The sequence below is a fragment of the Heterocephalus glaber genome, unplaced genomic scaffold (assembly GCF_053883595.1).
Source record: "Heterocephalus glaber isolate CG9 unplaced genomic scaffold, H.glaber_assembly_v1.0 deba00001444, whole genome shotgun sequence".
Lineage (NCBI taxonomy): Eukaryota > Metazoa > Chordata > Mammalia > Rodentia > Bathyergidae > Heterocephalus > Heterocephalus glaber.
The window spans coordinates 8,464,027-8,483,228 of NW_028258297.1; the positions used below are offsets into that span (position 1 = coordinate 8,464,027).

General features: G+C 48.5%; 1 non-coding gene across 1 annotated transcript; it reads left to right on the forward strand.

Annotated features, from left to right (window-relative positions):
* The first annotated feature begins 7,517 nt into the window (after positions 1-7,517).
* Positions 7,518-7,651, forward strand: LOC147827460 (small nucleolar RNA SNORA70). Its single transcript, XR_015452378.1, has one exon. It is a non-coding gene; the product is annotated as a small nucleolar RNA SNORA70 (small nucleolar RNA).
* Positions 7,652-19,202: the final 11,551 nt, after the last annotated feature.

The following is a 19,202-nucleotide window of genomic DNA, read 5'->3' on the forward strand; positions in this document are numbered from 1 at the left end:
ACCTGGCTGCGAGGTCGGCCTCAGCCCCACCCCCAGGCCGCCAGGCGGCCAATCCGCGCGGGCTGCAGCGTGGGAGCGGCCGTCGAGCGGGGCGGGGCGTCAGGTCCGTCCGGCGGGTCGGAGTAGGTGACCCCGCAGCCTTTGGACAGCTCCCGAACCGCTGGGCTTTCCTGGGACGCGATCGGGGCTGGGCTTTGTCGGGCCCAGCCCAAGTCCAGAGGCCCAGCGTGGAAAGGAAGTTGGAGCGAGGCCCACTTTAGACCCACGTGTAACCCCGGGCCCACCTCCAGCTGCTCCTCCGGCAGTGGGAGATGGACAACCTAACCCTTCCCGCAGCCAGCACCGCCCTCCCCGCTCCCCCCCGCCCCCCCGCCAGAGTCGTCGCAAGTGCGCTGTCATTTTCCGTGCAGGTACGGTAGGGACCAGGGCACGTGTTCTGGCCTCTGGGGTCACTAATCTGACCTAATGCCTGACGTCTCACTGCTGAACGGGATTTTGGTATGGGAAAACAAAATGTTAATGAGATCGCTAGCTTCACACCCACGTGTCCTAATTCTGAGATCCGAGGCCTCCGGGGTCTGTCAGTCCAACACCTTCACTACAAAAATTTCTTTGAAAAGAAAAAAGCCACCCAAACAGAAAAAGATGTAAGCAGCAGCAGTGGAAATTTACCCCCATTTTAATTTGAAGTGCGTGTGTGTGTATGTGTGTGTGTGTGTGTGTGTGCGTGTGTGTTTGGGCAAGATAGGCTGCTACAGGCCTGATTACTATATTAGTGATTCAAAATATATGTTTGAGCTCAGGGAAGAAAGCCTCGCAGGCACAGACACACACACACATACACACACACACGCACACACACACACACACACACACCCTACCGGCAGCTCTGCTGTTTCCTATTGGATTAAATACAACCTTCTTAGTCATTAACATATTATTTTGTTCATGCACTGCTATACAATTTGATTCTCCACATTCAAAATATTTTCAGATCATAGCAACCAAAGGTTCACATTTCTCTCATTTTGTAGTACAGCATCTCAGAACTGGAAGGAGCTTTAGAAACTAGTCCAATCTCTCATTTTACAAATGAGGAAATTGAGGCCTAGAAACAAGTGCTTTGGCCAGTTCCTGGTAAAAAGAGAGGCAGAGCATCGGGGTTGCTAGGCTCTGTAGGAGGCCCTTTCTCCTTTTCTTATTGTGTGGGTTATGGGGGATGTGGTGGTTTTTAACCCTGGAGGACGGGGAGGGATCACTTACCATTTCTATGCCTTCCATCCATGGTCTGGGAAAAAATGAGGGAGATTTTATTCTTTTTTTTTTTTTTTTGGTAGCGGGTACCGGGGATCGAACTGGGGTCCTTGCGCTTGCCAGGCAGGTGGCAAAACCACTGAGCTAAATCCCCAGCCCAATAAGGGAGATTTTAAAACATCTGTAAATTTTGTGATGATAGTTCCAGGCATCTTGGATCAGCCCAAAGATTGGGGATGAGTAGTAAAGTGCCTGATCTGTCCTTTGCCATCCCTGGAAGTGGAAGGCTACAGTCCAGGTAAAAACCCACTCTTAAGTACTACAGACAAATTCCATCTTTAGATTAGAGAGCATATAGTTTGTTTTATAGACTTAGGGCCCTACAAGGGCCAGATCCTGTACCCTGGGAACACAGAGGAGCTCAGGAGAGAGGAAAGGAGGAACAAAGATAACACAAGCAGTGTGATGAAAAACAGTGCTCAACACAAGTGTGATGAAAGTGTTTTAATAAATGTAGTCAAGTGTTTGGGAGCAAGTTGGCTCAACAAATATTTACTCAGTGCCTACTGTGTGTCTGGCACACAGTTCAGGCATATTACTTAAAGACTGAATTAGGGCCAAGAGAATGAATGGTATGGGTAGGGAGCTTCAAGGTCTCTGAAGGGAAAAGCAATTAATCTGCCCAGTGGGATATGGATAAGAAGGGCTTTGCCTATTAGGAAGAAATTTTGAATGGACTCTGAAATAATGAGAAGAATTCAAGGATAGGAGAAGGTTTTGAGATATGCTAAAGGTCAGAGCATCATGCTGATATTGGGTGCACATGGGTTCAGGTCAAGAGACCTACCCTTCAGAACCTTACTGCTTCTTCTGTAAAATGGGTCACTGATGCTGACCTCCCAGATGGTTGGGGTTTAAATGAGATCGCATATTTGATTTAATTTTAACTCCTGTCCAATAAACAGAAAGTAGTTTAGAGTATTGCTTCTAAAACTTTACTGAACATAGCAGTCATCTTACAGGAGTGGGTCTGGCTAAAATTTAGATTCTAATTCAGCAGGTCTGGAATGAGGCCTGAGGTTCTGCATTTCTGACAAACCCACAAGCTATGCTAGTAGTGCTGGTAGATCATGGTAAGGATTTTAGAGCCACATAAATAAAAACATGAACTTCTGTGTCAGGGAATGGGTCCTGAAATGGAATCCTGATTTTCTGGTGTGAGCTGGGTATCCCTGGGAAAGTTGTTACTCCTCTCTGGGCCTTGGTCTCATCATCAATTGACATCCAGGCAATAATAAGCCCTACCTTAAAGGTTTTTTGAGAAGGGAAAAAAGCTAATGGAAAACGTACCACTCTGTGGAAGATCTGACATAGGTAGCAACCAGGAAAGGGTAGGAGAAGATGGGACTGGAAAGAGAGGGATACTGGGGCCAAATTATGGGCACCTTGACTTTAGATCTTAATCTGTGAGCTACAGAGGAGCCACTGAAGGTTAAGAGAGTGACAGTATCATAAAAAATACAGTGGCATTTACTATGTGCCAGTCACTATGCTAAATATTTTATGTGTACTTTCAGTGAACTATGTAATCCTATTAGAAAAATTATTCTCCCCATTTTACAGCTGAGAAAACTGAAGCACAGAGAGGTTCAGTAGCTCACCTAGGTTACCCAGCTAGTAAGTAGAAGAGCCAGAATACAAATCCAGACTAACTCCAAAGCCTGTCTACCTACTCACTTTGCTATTCTGCCTACATTGAGAATGTTAGAAAGGGACAGTAGAAAGTGTTCACCTTTTTAATTAAATTATTCATTCAACAAACATTTGCTGAATGCCTAGCATTGTATTAAGGGTTAGAAGCCATTCATCCATTTACCAAATCCTTGTGGAGCCTTACACAAAGTTCAAGGCCTTGTTCTAGGTCCTGGAGATGCAGCTCTGAGCAAAAGCAAGTCCACTGGGGGCTTACACTGAACTAGGATGCTTAAAACATGGTTTTTGCTTTCAAAGGGCATAGACGTTATGAGACATGAGTTGGGATTGGACAGAAGCTTAGAAGGAATATTTTAGAAACAGTTCACATTGAAAAAGATCTTTCCCAGATCTAATGAATATGAAACACACTGTGGTCTTTGGTGAGAGTCACCTTTTATTTACCAGTGACTTACTTATTCAGCCCACATGTTTGAAAAGTTAATGTATAGTAGATAACCTGCTTGGGACCCTGAATAAAAAGGAGGAAGCAGACATGATAGTTAGCTGCCTTGTTGGAAGTCAAATATGACATAGGGCTGGGGTGTAGCTCAGTAGTAAAGGGCTTGCCTAGTGTGTGTGAGGCTCTAGGTTCCATCCTTAGCCCCACAAATAAACAAAACAACCATGAAAAGCTCACAGTAGTCTTTACAAGGCAAAGTGTTAAGGGACATAGTGGGTGAAGGCTATAGAGACATTTAATACACAGTGATCCAATACAACCCAACCTCCTTCCAAATCTGTTAGACTATGAAAAGGATTATTGTAAGGTGTTACAGAAGAATAAAGCGAGGCTCTGGGAGTAACATGTCCTCTTCAAGGTTATCAGCTGTCAATTGGAAATGCTAGGATACATATTTCATGAAGCCTGGCCCCTACCTTTCTACCCTACACACAGCTAAACACTCTGTATAGCATTATTAAGATATTTTTTAAAAGTCTTACCTGTGGGAGAGACTGATTTCTTTTAGGTATGGGCCCTACAGATTAAGCTAAGTAATTTAGCTTAATTGGAGTCCAGAAATGTTCCCTGATGTGGTGACCTCCTAGGAAAACCCTAATCTTCTCCCCTCCCTTTGGTTCTGGACCTGGAGTTTCCCTGAGCTAGGTGGGGCCCATCCTAGTTGCATTTCCAACTTCAGAGGACACCTTGGCCAAGGTGACTTCTGCCTTCTGAGTACCCAGACCTCCAGCAAGTCCCCTCCCACGCCCTCATTCTCTTGGCTTCCGGGGAGGACTCCGCCTCTTCCCGCCTGGGTACTTGGCTCTAATTCACCTTGCTCTCACCCTCTGCCTCGCACACTGCAGGCTGTGTGCTCAGTAAAGATATGACACCTGATAGTTAACATTAATTGTAGCTGTGTTCATCTCTGTGCACGTCTATTTCCCCTGGCCCTCCTGTGTAATTTGATTCCCAAAATAGCCTACCTCATGATATATTCTTAGATAAGTTTCCCAGGGGTGACTTTTTTCTTCTGTAGCAATTTGTGTCTTGGCCGCCTATTATAAAACTTTGGGGGGCTCTCTCACACCTCTGTGAAATGTTTCTTTGTCGCCTATTCCCAGAGCGGGTGAGAGAACAAGCAGAAGAGATTCCACTGGTGCCAGGTAAGGAGCAGATCATAGGCCCAGACAGGTGGAGCAGCCTTCTAGAACCTCTGACCCACCCTATTGTCCCAAGAAATGAATACCTTTAGGCCTCACATCTGCACCTTTGTGACTTATTTAAGGTTTTCATCTGCTCATTCAATGATTTATTTTGAGACAGGGTCTTACTATGTAGTCTTGGTGAGACTTGAACTCATTATTTATCCCAGGCCTCTATTTCTTGGTGATACTCCTGCCTCAGCCTCCTGAGTTTACAGATGTGTGTAATCTCCTCCTGGGATTATAGATGTGTGCTACCCTCCCCTTCAGTGATTCTTTATTGAATCACTGAATCACTTTATCAAATCACTATGTAGTTGGTAAGTTCCTGCCCCACAGACCTTCCAGACTCCAGACTTTTTTCTGTCAATGGCCGTGGGGGCATACAGGCACCTTCCTTCCCCCTTAAGTAACTTGCTTTCTCTGCCATGCTCTGGCCTGTTAGTATCCCACATCCATCTCCACGCTAAAGTTCCTTAGGGCTCATCCTGGGCCTTCCTGTCTTTCAGACCTCACTGCTCCATGGGGAGTATTGCTTCCCTGTGGTTGGATGACTCAACTCCATACCAGCATCTCAGGCTGCCTGCTGGCCATCTGTGCCTAAATATCCCACAGGCACCTCCAGCATAACATGTCCCAAACGGAACCAGCAGCCCCGACCTCTGTTCCTGCTGGTTCCCCAGCCCCAGAGTGAGTGACTCAGCTGTCTCTCCTGTCATCTTGCCTGAATGGGAGACAAGATCTCAAGGGGTGGCTTCCTCTTCCTTCAGCCTCTGGGACGAAGAGGCTGCCTCTATGCTGTCTCCTGTCTGTCCTTGTCTCTCTATCCTTGCTACCACCACCATCCCCTTGCTTCCCCACCTTTCAGAGACTCCAGCTGAGTGTCCCTAACTGGAGGCTCCCCTCTAATCCTTTTTTTTTTGATACCAGGGATCGAACTCAGGACCTTGTGCTTTCGAGGCAGGCAGCAGAACCACTGAGCTAAATCCCTGGCCCTCCCTCCAATCCTTTTAAAGGGCAAATATAAAGACATCATTTTCTGCGGAACATCTTCCAAGGTTCACCACTACCCACTGAGAAAGCCAAGCTCCTTGAGGCCATCTGGGCTGCCAACCTGCTGTGCTTCTTCCATACGTGGCCTCCTTCCTTGGCATGGCATGTTTTCACTACATCCACCAGTGACTCAGCTTCATCCTCAGTTTGTGATCACTTCATTTACCTTGTCCTAGCTCCCGAGCTCTGGGCAGGGATGGCCTGTCTCCCCCAACAGGGAGCTGTCAGTTCCTTGAGTGCAGCACTGTTGCCTGTTGTTGCACCCTAACCACTGAACTTTCACCCTAGTCCCCTCCCTCACTACCACTTTACATTGAAGGACCAGGAAGTTCTTAAAACTGAATAGAATTTTCTCTCTCCTTCTGTCACAGAGAAAGAATAAAAACCTGGAATGCAAAGGGCAGCTCAGTTGAACAGGAATCTTTTCACCTAATCAAGCGCACAGCGTGACTATGTGTGTGCGTGGGGGGTGGCATGTGCCCTAGGGTCCACTACGTGGTGCACAGTTTGATCATCTTTAAGGGTGAAGAGGATGTCAGTACCTGTGTTCCCCTGGGAGGAACAGACTTTGGTCTGGAACAGGGGAAAGTGACCAAGATCAGGGGCAACTGATTTCAGGGGAGGCAGGACTAGGAAGAGGCCAGGTGTTCCACACTTCTTCTGCCTAGAGACTCCTCCCCTGTCCCTCCCCTGGGGTCAGTTGTCAAAGCCTGCCCATTATGTGCTCCTGGGATGGGCTGACCCTGAGCAAGAGGTGTTTAGTCCTCTGGCTGGGTCCCTTTCTGCTGGTTGAGTATCAGAAGGAGAGGATTCCTCACAGTGGAGTAGGTGAATGGAGACAACCTGAGGTCCCTAACTGGGGTTTAGTCCCTCTCACCTCACTGTGCCCATCTTAAGTCATTCCTTGCAGGGCAAGGGGATAGGGTGGGGTGGTGTCTAAAGATCACTCTTTGTTTACTTACTGTGTGTGCCAGCTGCATGCATCAGACGTGATGGGGACTTCCATACATTCAATCACTTCATCCTCATATGATGTGTTCTAATCCACACATGATATCATTGATAAAGCTGAGGCTCAGAGAAGTTTAGCAAACTGATCAGGGTCACACAGCTAAGAATTCCAATCCAGATCCACTTGCCACCAAGTCCATAGGCTCCAATGGTCAGATAAGTTATACAATAGAACTGTACTCTCCGATATCGTAGCTACCGACCATATATGGCTACTAAAATTAAATAAGAATTAAAAACTCGGTTTATCTCACTAGCCACATTCAAAGTGCTCAATGGCTATTCATGGCTAGTGGGCACCTATTGGATATGCCAGTCTAGGACATGTTCATCATCCTAGGAAGTTATTTTAGAGAGCGAGCTCTCTTATAGAAACTCAAAATCAGGAAGAGCTTCGGAAGCCTGAGAAGCTTGGAAGGCTTTTCCAAGGAGGTAGATCTCTAACCAGTCCTTGGAGAGTCTAGGGACTTGGAAGGGAAGTGGAAGGTGTTCTAGGTAGTGCCCGACAGTGGGGAGGCACTGAGGGGGAATGGATGAACTAATGATTGAGTGAATAAATGTAATAGTCAGGCATGGTGGTGCACACTTGTAATCCCATCACCCTGGGAGGCTGAGGTAGGAGGACTGCAACTTTGAGCCCAGCCTGGCAACTTAGTTATTTAGCAAGACCCTGTTGCAAAATAAAAAAGGATTGGGGATGTAGCTCAGTAGCTCAGTGCAAATGCCCTGGGTTCAATCCCCAGAACTTAAAAAAAAAAAATGTTCAAGGTAAATGGTGACCAAAGTAAGTAATTTGGTCTCTGCAGTTGAGGAAGTAACTGGGTTCCTTTGCTCGTGGGTGCCCAGTATGCAGTGGCTGGGAACAGCAACCTCTTTGGTAGTGTAGGAAGCCTCTTGCTGGTGTGGGTAGCCCCAGGGGACCCTGGAGGCACTGCTTGCTGGAGGATGTTTGGATATCTGACCTCATGCTATCCCCATTGTAGGCTCTGGACAGGTATGTGAGGTGCCTTTGGGAAGCCCCAGGGCACAGTGGGCAGGGTTCACATTGCACAAGTCATTGTGTCCATTCACTCCGAGCTACAGAACGAGGAACATGTGATCAAGGCCCTATGCAACTTCAAGTTTCCTAGCCACCAGAAGATCCATGTGTTAAAGAAGTGGGGCTTCACCAAGCTTAATGCAGATGGATCTGAGACATGGTGACTGAGAAGTGCCTCATCCCTGAGAGCTGTGGGGTGAATTGTGTTCCACTGGAAAAGTGGGGGCCTTGCACTCTTGAAAGCCCCCACTGTGTTGTCCCCTTTTTCAAATCAATTTCATCAATAAATCTTATCCCTACCTAAAAAATTATTTTAGGTCATAGTGTCTGTGTATATGTATGTATATAAGTGTGTGTCTAAAAATGCATATATGTATATGTGTGTACGTGCATCTGGATATGTGAATATGTACTCGTGTGTGTTTCAGGGATGGGGGAATGATGGAGAGGAAACGGGCTGGAAATACAGGAAGCTCTCAAGTCCTCAAATTGCAGGACTGTTTGAACTCTGTTGCAGTTGGGAGCCATGGAAGATGTGAGAGCCGAGAATGGGCAGGATAAGCATGGTGCTTGAGATCATGCCTCTAGCAGAGAGCCCATGATGGACTCCAATAACCCTTCGTGGTATAGAAAGAAGGCTGCTCAACTCTGAGGCTGGGGGGTGGTGGTTAGGAGGGAATCCTCCGGAGGGACAAGGTCATCCCTTCCTCCTTCCAGGCAGGAGCACAGAAACTGGAAGCCTGGGGCAGCGCACCCTGGTGGGCTGTGCGGACATCATGGGAAGCCTGAGGGAGCAGGCGTGGCCCTCTCAGGGCAGACTGCGGCTGATAGCGCAGCGCCTCCCCCTTCTGCCTGCTGGCAGTGCAGAGACATTTGTAGTCATTTTATTTTATTACTTTAAATTTTTTTTAAAATTTTTTTGGTCCCAGGATCGAATTCAGGTCCTTGCGCTTGTGAGGCAGCCGGCGGAACCACTGAGCCAAATTCCCAGCCCCATTTGTAGTAATTTTAAAACAACTCTGACCAATAAAGGGGTCTGGGGCTAGAATTATTCCCTTAGTGTCTGCTCATCCCTGACTTTGGGACCTGGAAGCTGTCACCAGGCACAGCACATGCCAGGATGGTGGCTCTGGGCTGAGGGGGAAATTAAAGACAACTTGGAAAGGAGGCTTAATAGCTGGCTAGGTTGTGGATGGGTAAACAGGAAGGGGACCTCTAGGTGGAGGGACTGCATAGGTATGGTCACCAGAGAAGGAAAATACAGAGCAAGGTTCAGGGGTTGAAGTTCACCAAGATGCCAGCCCCATCTCCTGGAGGCCACTTGAACCCCAAGGTGGGAATGGCATGGGCAGGATTTTTTTTTTTCTCTGTGTACCCCCTGTACTGGGGAATGAACCCAGGGTGCTCTGTCACTATATCCACTCTTTTATTTTGAGACACAGCCTTGTTAAGTTGCCCAAGCTGGCCTCAAACCTGTGATCCTCCTGCCTCAGCCTCCTGAGTGGCTGAGATTGCAGATATGCACCACCTTGCCAAAATAGGGAGAAAGTTTTCTGGTAAAGACAGTGCCTGGTCTGAGAAGGGTGCTCTGTAAAAGTAACAGAGACCCTGGGTGGGAGTAACCCAGGGTGGCTGGTATCCCAAGGTGGCCCTGGGTTACTGCTGACTCCACTGCCTAGCCTGGCAGTCTTGGTCAACATCTGATAAAGAAAAAATGATGCAGTGATGCTTGTTATAGCATGGTAAGGAAGACTTTATTCTGGACCATTATTGTTAGTTGGCTTTCCCATTGCTGAGACACAATACTTGACACCCACAGCTTAAGGGAGGAGAGGTTTAATTTGGCTCACAGTTTCTGGAGATTCTGTCCAGGGTCAGCTGGCTCCAATGCAGGAATGTCATGATGGAAAGGTGTGGCAGAGCAAAGCTGCCTGGTTCATGGTGGCCAGGAAGCAAAGGAGGGGAACATTGCCAGAGGAAGGTATTGTTATGGTTTGTGTTTAGATGTCCCCGCAAAGCCTCATGTGATCATTTGGCTTTTTCAGAGGTTCGTGAATCTAGGCTGTGTGATGCTGGGATTAAGGGTGTGTGATTACTAAATCAGTACACCGATTGGTTTGGCATTTCCCTAATCTTGGTAGTCTGGATAAGATAAAAGGGTCAGAAAGATGCTGTTAAGGTCTCTTATTGCTTTTGCCACTGGATGGGTGCCATGAACTGTTTGCCCTCTGTGACATCCCTCTGCCATGTGCCACTCTGCCTTGGAGGCAGATGATTATGGACTGAAACATCTACAAACTGTGAGCTAAATAAACCCTTTGTTGAGTGTTTTGTCTCAGCAAAGAGAGAAAAGTAACTAACACAGGGATGAAAGACCAGACTTAGACCCCAAGGCCACACCTCCACGACCCACTCACTCAGATATGTGATCCACCAATCCCCTGGGTGGATCCCAAAGCCAGTCAAGTTGGCATTCTGCCCTAACTACCACAACCAATGAGAGAGGTACCGGAACTACTGCAATGGGGTCCTACAATTGGGGGAGAGAAACTGGGGTCAACTCCAAATACAGCATGAGCTGGTCGGGATTTATAACCAAGGAGCAATAGGTAGGGGTCAGTGGATGAAAATTACTCAGAGGAACTCTCAGGAGTGGGGGTTCTAACTCACCTGACAGGATTCTTGCTGAAGACAGACCAGGATGATCAGATGTCAACTGGGGGACAGTGCAGGAGGAGGAACTGATCAGATATGGAAGACTATCAGATGCCCAGGTAGGGGGTTCTGGCTCCATTGACTTAGGGTTCTTTGCTAAAATTGAATCTTACAAGGAAGTACATAGAGGGGCCTAGCAGATCTAGAAGCCTAACTCAAGTTGGGCTAAGCAAAGAATTTTTGTCACACCCTCAGCATTTTGTCCCTTGCAGGCCACTGTGACAGTGCAGGCACCACTGGGAAGAAGAGAGTAAGGGGAGGGAGGAGACTTCTCCAAAGTTGACTTCCAACATCAGTGAATTAACAGTGTGACAGATGCAGGAAGATTACTCAGAGGAGGGCAGAATACAGGGCAGGGGAATTCCAGCGGGGAGGAGGCCTTTGCAGCAATGATTTCACCCTGGTGGTGAGGTTGGGGGATGTGAGGAGAAGCCTCTTTCTGCCAAAATGTGTGTGTGGGGTGTGTGTGTGTGTGTGTGTGTGTGCATTTGCTGGCTAGGGGAGGTGGGACTCATGAGTGGGCCAAGGAGGTCAAACAGAAGCAGGAGCCTCAGAAAAGGATTAAGTTCCTTCTCTTCCATGCCCTGTTGCTTGATCTTGGCCATAAAAATAAAAAAGAATAAAGAAAGCTGACAGTCATCTCAGATCCCATTATTTGCTAGGCTCTTACCAAGTCTTTCCTACAATTTTGTTTACTTCCTGTGACAACTTAGTGCTATGATCTCCATTCTCTAGATCAGCTTGGAGGTCAAGGGACTTATCCAGGCTCACTGTGCAAGTGGCAGAGTCTTCCTTGGGGCCCAGGTTGGTCTGACTCAAAGCTTACGCCTTTTCCATATCATCTGGGGCAGATGATTAGAAAGGAGGGGAGGGGGCTTTCCTCTGTAGGGCTGGAAGGTTCTGGAATGCTCCAGAGCCCAGCTGGTGCTGAGAGACTGATACCACAGAGCAATCACTGCAGCACCCAGGGGTTTTCACTCATTTACACAAAGTATGATCCCTCCTTCTGCCGCCAACCCCAGGGAAACTCACTGTGGAGTGTGGGTGGAGAAGGATCCCTGATAAGATGATTCTAGCACCTCAGCCATATTCATGCCGTTCTGTTTGTCATGTTTGTATGGGGACAGGGAGGGATCAGGAATGGCCTGGTTCAGAACTGGGCCTGGGAGGCAGGGTCTAAGGAGGAGCGAAGACAGACAGGCTGCTGGGGGAAAGAGGGGCCCAGCCTTTCTTCTGGGGTCACAGGAGCCTATGCAGCTGGCGGCATCAGAGCTTCAGCACAAAGTCATTAGGGAAGCAAGGAGCTGTGTACTGCAGAGGTCCCTGAATCTGGGCTTGGGCAGAGATTTCATTGGAGGAATGAGGGAAGAAGGTGAGGCTGGGTCTCAGAAGGAAGCCAGGCTCAAAGGCTCCACTGTGGCTCCAGCTGGGCCTGCAGAGCCCAAGAACCACCAGACCCCATCTGAGAGGACATCACCCTTTCAAAAGCTGAGTTTTATTCCTTAGGAAGTCTAAGTTCAGAAAAGGGCCAAGGGGTCCCCAGGGACTTGTAAATAGCACTCCAGAAACTAAATTTCTGCCAAGAGAAGAAAGAAATTACATAATTTCTATTTTTCATAGTGGAGACATAGACTGGGTAACTCCTCTATTTATTAAAAAAAAGACAAATAATTCATTCCTTTTCTTCACCTGTTCTGAGTTGTCCCTGGCCTAAGAGGGATCTGAGGATCAGTACTCATTTAGCGTATGCCACCTGCACGTGTCAAGGGTGTAGAGCTGGAAGAGACCTATGCCTTCTTCATTCGTTTGACTGATGAGGAAACTGAGGCCCGAAAGGGTTACAACAGTCCCCTGAGGTCTGTAGCTTGGGAAAGAGTAAGGACAGAGCCCAGGCTGCTGTGCCTTCCCCCTACTTCCTGTGCTCCCTTTCCCCACAACCCCCACCCATCTGGGCTTGCCATGGTAACTAAGCCTCCTTCAGCGTGGGAAGCAGTTACCTAGCAACTCCCCATAACCAGGTCAGAGCCAGGGGAGTGAGACACCACGTGCTGGCTGCCCTGGGGAATTCAGATGTGTGCAAATGGGACTGCCACCAATGACCCTGCATAGACCCCTACCTGGGAGCACCGGGGTAGGTGGGCGGGTAGAGTTCCTCACACCAGGATCATCGAGTTGCTGGGACAATGACACAGCTTGACTGCGAACTCCATCCCCATAGCAGACACATGGCCTCCCTATATGCAGCGCTGGTGTCTTTGAACAGCATGAGGTCTGTCCCCTTTGCCCTGATGGTTTAGCAGTTATGGGCTCTGTAGGAGAAGGCCAATGGAATAGCATGTGTATGTGTGTTCTGTAGTTGTCTCCACTTGGGGAGGGAAAGCTGGGGTTGTTCTCCCTCACACCACTTCCTTGTTCCTTGATTACCTTGAGAAATGTTTGTGGAATGACCTGTCCATAAAGAAAGTGGCTCTTCCTCTAATAGTCTCGTACATTGGGTCTTGACAGCCATTCCCACCACATTCCAGTGGCTGCTCCTGTGGCCAGGGCCTCACCTGGCCACTTAGGTTCTACCCCCTGCAGGGTCCTGCCCTTTGGTCTGGGTCTGTTGGACAGGCTCATTCTCCTGGAGCTGAATGGCTCATGCAGGGCTTATAAGCCAGTCTTGCCATCAGAGTCTGCGGGAACGACTGCTGAAGACTTCTGGGAAAGGTTTCCTCTCTAGTGACAGTTGGGAGGGAACATGCCTCTTCTTTGTCAGTATGTCACACTTGCAGGTGATGTCTGGAATGGCAACAGCCCCCAAGGAGAGACACGCTGATGCTTGGAGGATAGCACTGCCAAGCCACTGATAGGAAGCTGAGCTCTGCCTCACCTCTGGACTTCTTGCTTTGGGAGACCAAATGGTACAAATCAGGGGTTTTTCTCAGAGAGCCTGTTGTTAGATCTCTACCAGCACAGCACTGCACTCAGCATCAACCATTTATCGAGTGAACTGCTTGCCTTTGAACTTTTCAGTCTTATGGTAGAGGCAGACCAATGAATCACTGATATAAAACAAGGTTCTAAATATTGGGATGGCAGAACAAGGTCAGCCATGACATTGGGATGGTTTCCAGAGGAGACCGTCAGCCCTGAGCTAGGTATTTCAAAGTAACAGTTGTCTTCATACTGCTCAATCAGGTAGCTACTAGCCCCATGTGTCCACGTGTCTATCCCACTTGCTCACATTAGCTAGCCACTTTTCAAGTAGTCAACACCCACATGTGGCTAGTGTCTCCCACACTGCACAGAGAAGATACAGAACTTTTCCACTGTTGTAAAAGTCCTCTAGGACAGTGCTGGTCTAGAGAAAAATTGGGAGAAAGGCACTCCAGGCAAAAGGAACAGAACACAGGAGACTTAGAGCTTGGAGGTGATGGACTCATTCTGGTCCCATGGAGAGTTCAGTGGGACTGGAGTAGAGAGCACTTGGGAGCAGAGACCTGGGAAATGGTACTAAACAAACAGGCAGCTGCCAGATCACAAAATGCCTTTAGTGCCACGCTAAGGAGTTTAAGCCCCAGCCTGAAAGCTATGGGGAGCCCCTGAAGGATTTGAACAAGAGCTTGATGTCATTCTCTCTGCATGCTAATAAGAGCACTCTGGCAACTGTGGAGGAGACCAGCCAGGAGGACCAGTGTGGAGACTATTGCAGTTACCTAGGAGAGAAGTGGGAGAGGTATAAAGTGAGGCAATGGTTGTGGTATAAACACAGAGAGGACAGAGTGCAGCCGTGTGAAAGACCCCATGACTGTGCTGGAGGTGCTTTGTGAACACGTGTTAAATTAATGGATAAATAAGAGCAGCGCCCAGACTATACCACTGGATGCATCACACACTGCCGGGGGCCCTTGTGTGCTATCTATTGTACAAATGAAGGGGTCTCTGGGTGTACTTTTCAGCTGAATGAGAAAGGGGCTCCAAGGAGAGAGGAGAGATATAAGAGAGATGGACAGGGAGATCTGCATCCCCTGTTCTGTCTAATGGAGAGAGAACTTGGCTGCCAAGGGAACAAGCTGCTCATAGAAGACTGCAAGGAACCCTGGCCCCAGCAGTGCACTTCAGAATTGGGTGTAGGCATTCTCTAGCCTGCCCCTCCCCAATCTCCTGGCCACAGGGACCACAGCGCAGATCTGTGTCTTGAAGAACTGGCCATTTCACCAGGAGAGAAATGTGATGCAGAGTAGATCCACAGCACAGGGAAGAGACTGTCAGCAGAGGATATGTGGGCACCAACGAACACACCTGGAGTAGGAGACACGAGCTAACTGGTGTCTAAACACTTGAGAGATACCAGTCTCCCTCTCTTGGACTCTCAGAAGAACTAGAGGAGAATTGGAAGGCAGTGGCTAATGCAACTACAACATGGACCCTTCATTAATATCACCATGTTTATATCTGTGGGTCTGTAAAGCCCAAGACATTTGAATACAGAGTGAATGAATAGATGAGTTGAGGCAGGCTTCACTGTTTATTCATTAAACATGTATTTATCGACATGTATCATGTGAGATGCTGGTCAGACAATGGTTTACAAAACACAACAATCCCTGCCCCATGGCACGTATAGTCTGATAATCATATGACTCAGTTTAGCGCCACCATCAGTGTGTGTGCCATTCAGCAAAAGCATGAGATTGGTGAGCCAGTCTACTAAGAGGGGTTATTTTAGATTAAGGGTCAGAGAGGGACTGTGTGAAGAGGTGACATGTACAACCGGACCTGAACTCGAGTTAGCAGGTGAAGAACAGAGGCTGTGCATTCCAGACAGAGGAATGTGCAGGTGTGGAAGATGCAGGGACAAACGCTTGTCCATCTGGAGGTTGAAAGGAGGACAGTAGGGCAGGGCTATGACAGCAAAGTGGGGACAGGCACAAGTGGAAACTGGAGAGAGATCCCAGCTGGGATCAGACCCCACAGGAGCTCTAGGACTTAGGGTTTGAGGCAAAATGCAACGGGAAGGATAGTGGCATTATCAGATTTATTTGTAGAAAGACCCCCCGGTGTGTGTGTATGGAGAACGTACTGAGGACAACAGGGAAGACAGGGAAAGTATGGAGGACAGCACAATTGCCTGAGAGTGTCTTGAGGGTGGCACGGCTGTGATGATGAAATGGAAGAACCTGAGAATTTTTTTTTTTTAATTGAGACAATATAGATTTTCCTCACACCCCATGCTGTAGTATAGACAGATAGACATGTTGCTTTTAGACAAAACGACTAGCAAATATTTGATTGTGCCAATCTGTTCCTGGTGTGGGTTGTTTTGCTTTGGGTTAGGAGAGATCTTTTGTTTATTTTTTTCTCTTGAGATGGGATTTGGCTATTTTCCCAAGGCTGGCCTTGAACTCTTGGGGTGAGGTGGTTTCCTGCCTCAATTTTCTGAGTAGCTGGGACTATAGGCAGGTGCCACGGTGCCTGGTGGATTAGCAGAGATGTCGTGGACATGTCTACACTTGACTCACTTACAGACCCACGTGATGGGCCTCAATTTTAGATTAAAGATTTCCTGAGAAAGCTTTCACAACTTCTCCTGTAACCTCTGTTCATGTTCAAAATACGTCATCACTATTGGGAAATTCCTGCTTGTGTTTTGTCTGAATGCCTGTAACTCAAAAAGTTTTTGATTCCTGATGGAGATGAAGATGCAGAAAGAAGTCACTGGGGCTGCCAAGTATAAATGATGTCATGAAGGCAGTTCTGAATCATATCTGTCCCAAGCCAAAGTGATTTCTTTGTTAGCAACAGAAGAATGACTGAATATCCCCAGAAAAGGAATCCAATTAGACATGTGTAGCTGTTTATCTCACTGTCATGTTCTTTGCTCTTGCTGTTCCTGGTGTGAGCCCAACAACAGCACTTGGGAGCTGGTTAGAAATGCAGGATGGAGTCAGCAGCTGCAGTTTTTAGCATGATCCCCAGGCAATTCATAGGTACTTGAAAATTTGAGAAGCAGCCACTTTAGATCATTCTGAGGCTGTCTTAAAGTGGGTGGGCAGTGCCAGATATTTGACACGCAGTGAGCCTTGGCAAGCAGTTAGGAGAACCTAACTGGTCCAACAGGAACTGGTTTTTCTCTGGAAGTTCCCTGCCCCGAAGTCACTAAAACCATTGCTGCCAAAATCAGAGGCATTGTGCTGGCTGCTGGTTGTGTGGCTGGTGAGAGGCACTGGGTGGACACACCGTTGCCGCTGAGATGCTGACAGGCAGAAATTGGGGTAGGGGTGGGGGCGAGGGAGCAACCCTTCATGTGCTGCTCTTCACCACCTGGGCAGCAGCAGAGGGTAAGGAGAGTTGAGCTTCCACCCTGTCCCACTTAGGGTGAACAGTTTGGTCTTCATCTTGTTAGCTTGGTTCCTCAGAGTCCTGTTCTCCATGGTGGCTTGGGTGACTCTTCTGTGTCCTTTTGGATTGAACCATGCTGATGAGCAGGGCAAGGCAGTTTTAGCACCTCAATCAAAAATACTCCCACACACTCCCACAACAGTCCTTGCTAGACCAGGATACCTGGCTCCAGGCATTCTGAGGGCTCTGCTCATACCGCCCACCTAAGCAGTCAGCCTCTCCAGGCCAAGGACCCCGCCACCGCCCCCACTCCATGTCCTCCCACTCACCGCTTGAGGGCTGTGCCACACAGACACCGAAGACAGCCTGGCAAAAGAAGGACACCGCTTTGTTACTGCCTTCTTGCAAAGTGTTTCCAGGCACAAGATCTAGACCAGAACCAAATCATTTGTCTCTGTCTTAACTAGGGATGGTCCTCCCACAGAACCTGACAAATGGATGAAGTTGGTGGGCTGTTTAAAGCAGATGGTTTGCAAATACTGTAAAATCAACATTACTTTTGGCTTTTATTTACTGCAATGTTTCACCTCGCACCTCGCACCAAGATAGCTGATGAGGTCCCTCTGTGCCTCGGCTCCCTTTCCCCTGCTTCTTTCTCCTCTTGGGGAATCTTTGCTTCTTGCCTTGCTCCAATCTCCCCATGGTCTCTTCTCTTTTACTGGCTGCCCATAGCCTCACTGCACCTGTCCTCGCTGTCCCCCTTGACCCCCACCTCCACATGCTCCGTTATTGGCTGAAACGTTCACCTCTTTTCTTCTCCCTGACTTTCCTTCTAAAGGCTGCAGCTGCTCCTTACACTCTGCTTCCTCCAGCCCCTTCCAGGCTGTTTTCTCTTCCCTCCCAGTACTCACTACAGAGCCCTGTCTTCCCCTTTGTCTCTAAAATGAACATGGGGATCAGAGAATTGTTGAATCAGAGTCACAGGGGACAGAGCTGGCGTTACACGGGCAGTCACTTCTGAGTCAGAAGCACTCTTCTTTTATCATTTTTACTAATGGCTGCTCTTCTGTTCTTCCCTACAGCAGGAAGGGCCAGGGAGAAGAAACAAAGCATCAAGGGCCCCCACCACGGACCTTCACCACCACCACCCCAACCTTTTCTTTCCTGTCTCAGCACACACACGTATGTATCCACATGTGTGCACATAAGCACACCCATATGCCTGTGTGCACACATGCACAGACATGCACACGCACTCCTTTGACATGTGGTCCATGCAAATGTGTGTGTTCCACACTCCACTAAGGCACAGAGCTGCCTCTCCAGGTTCCCTTTCCCCTCCAACTAGGCTGATCTGTGCTTTGCACCCCCAAGGTGGACACTGGACACACAGTTCTAGTCTGAAGTGTTCCTCTCCCCAGGGGCAACTCTTAGAAGAGGGGAGGCCAGCAGTGGTTCAACAGTCTGATGGATTGGGAAGCTCTTTTCAAGCCCACTCTCGCCCTGGGTCACACTCAATCCATCAATCCCTCTATTGATCCACAGTCAATGCTCTTGGCTTCTCTCTGGGCTACTGGGCAAGGCAGTTTCAAACACAGAAAATCAAGACAGAAAATGAACAGAGCCCTGCAGAGACACCCTCGAAGCTGTCAAACAATGACTCTAACATTCAGCATTTTCAGCCAGCGCTTCTCCAAACACTTGACAGAATCCAGGATGCTGCTTTCCTTGTAGCTGGGGAAACAGAGGTTATATCCAAGTAGGCCCTGGGGGATCTGTAAAAAATCCACCCCTTCTGCTTCCCAGCCCTTGGCTCCTCTCAGTGTCTCTCTTTCTCCATGTTGGAGATACTCTCTCCTGTCAGCCACAGGGAAGAGCATTACCACCCAAGGCGCATTCGCTGGGGGAGGACGAAAGCCTCAGCTGGAGGTGGCCAGGAGGGCAGCCTTGCTCTGGCAGGGACTCTCCCCTGCTGCAGCTTCAGTCCTTGCCCCTGCCTGCTTCCTGCTCAGACCTGCTTGTGCCTGTGGCCCTGGATGGCTGCATCTTAATTCTCAGTGCAGCAGCAGGAAAATGGGTGGCGAGCTGCTCTGTGAGCCTCCAGGTGTGTGGGATGCACAGGTGAGCCCCAACATGCCCCACCAAGTCCAGCTCCACCTTGCTGTTCTGTGGCCAATGTGGGGGTGTGGTCTCCACTTAGCTGCTCTCTGGGAAAACTCCCAAGCCAGGGAGAAAGTGGGGAGAGATCAAGGACACGAAAAGGTTTCATTTCATTTTCCTGCCTGTGCTGCCCACTTCCCCCACTGCCTTCTGCACAGCCCTGAGAGGAGCAGATAAAAAAGTCTGAATATCATTTTCCACCTGTGTTCCCTTTCAGGTCAATTAATTGACCAACCTCATTGCCAAT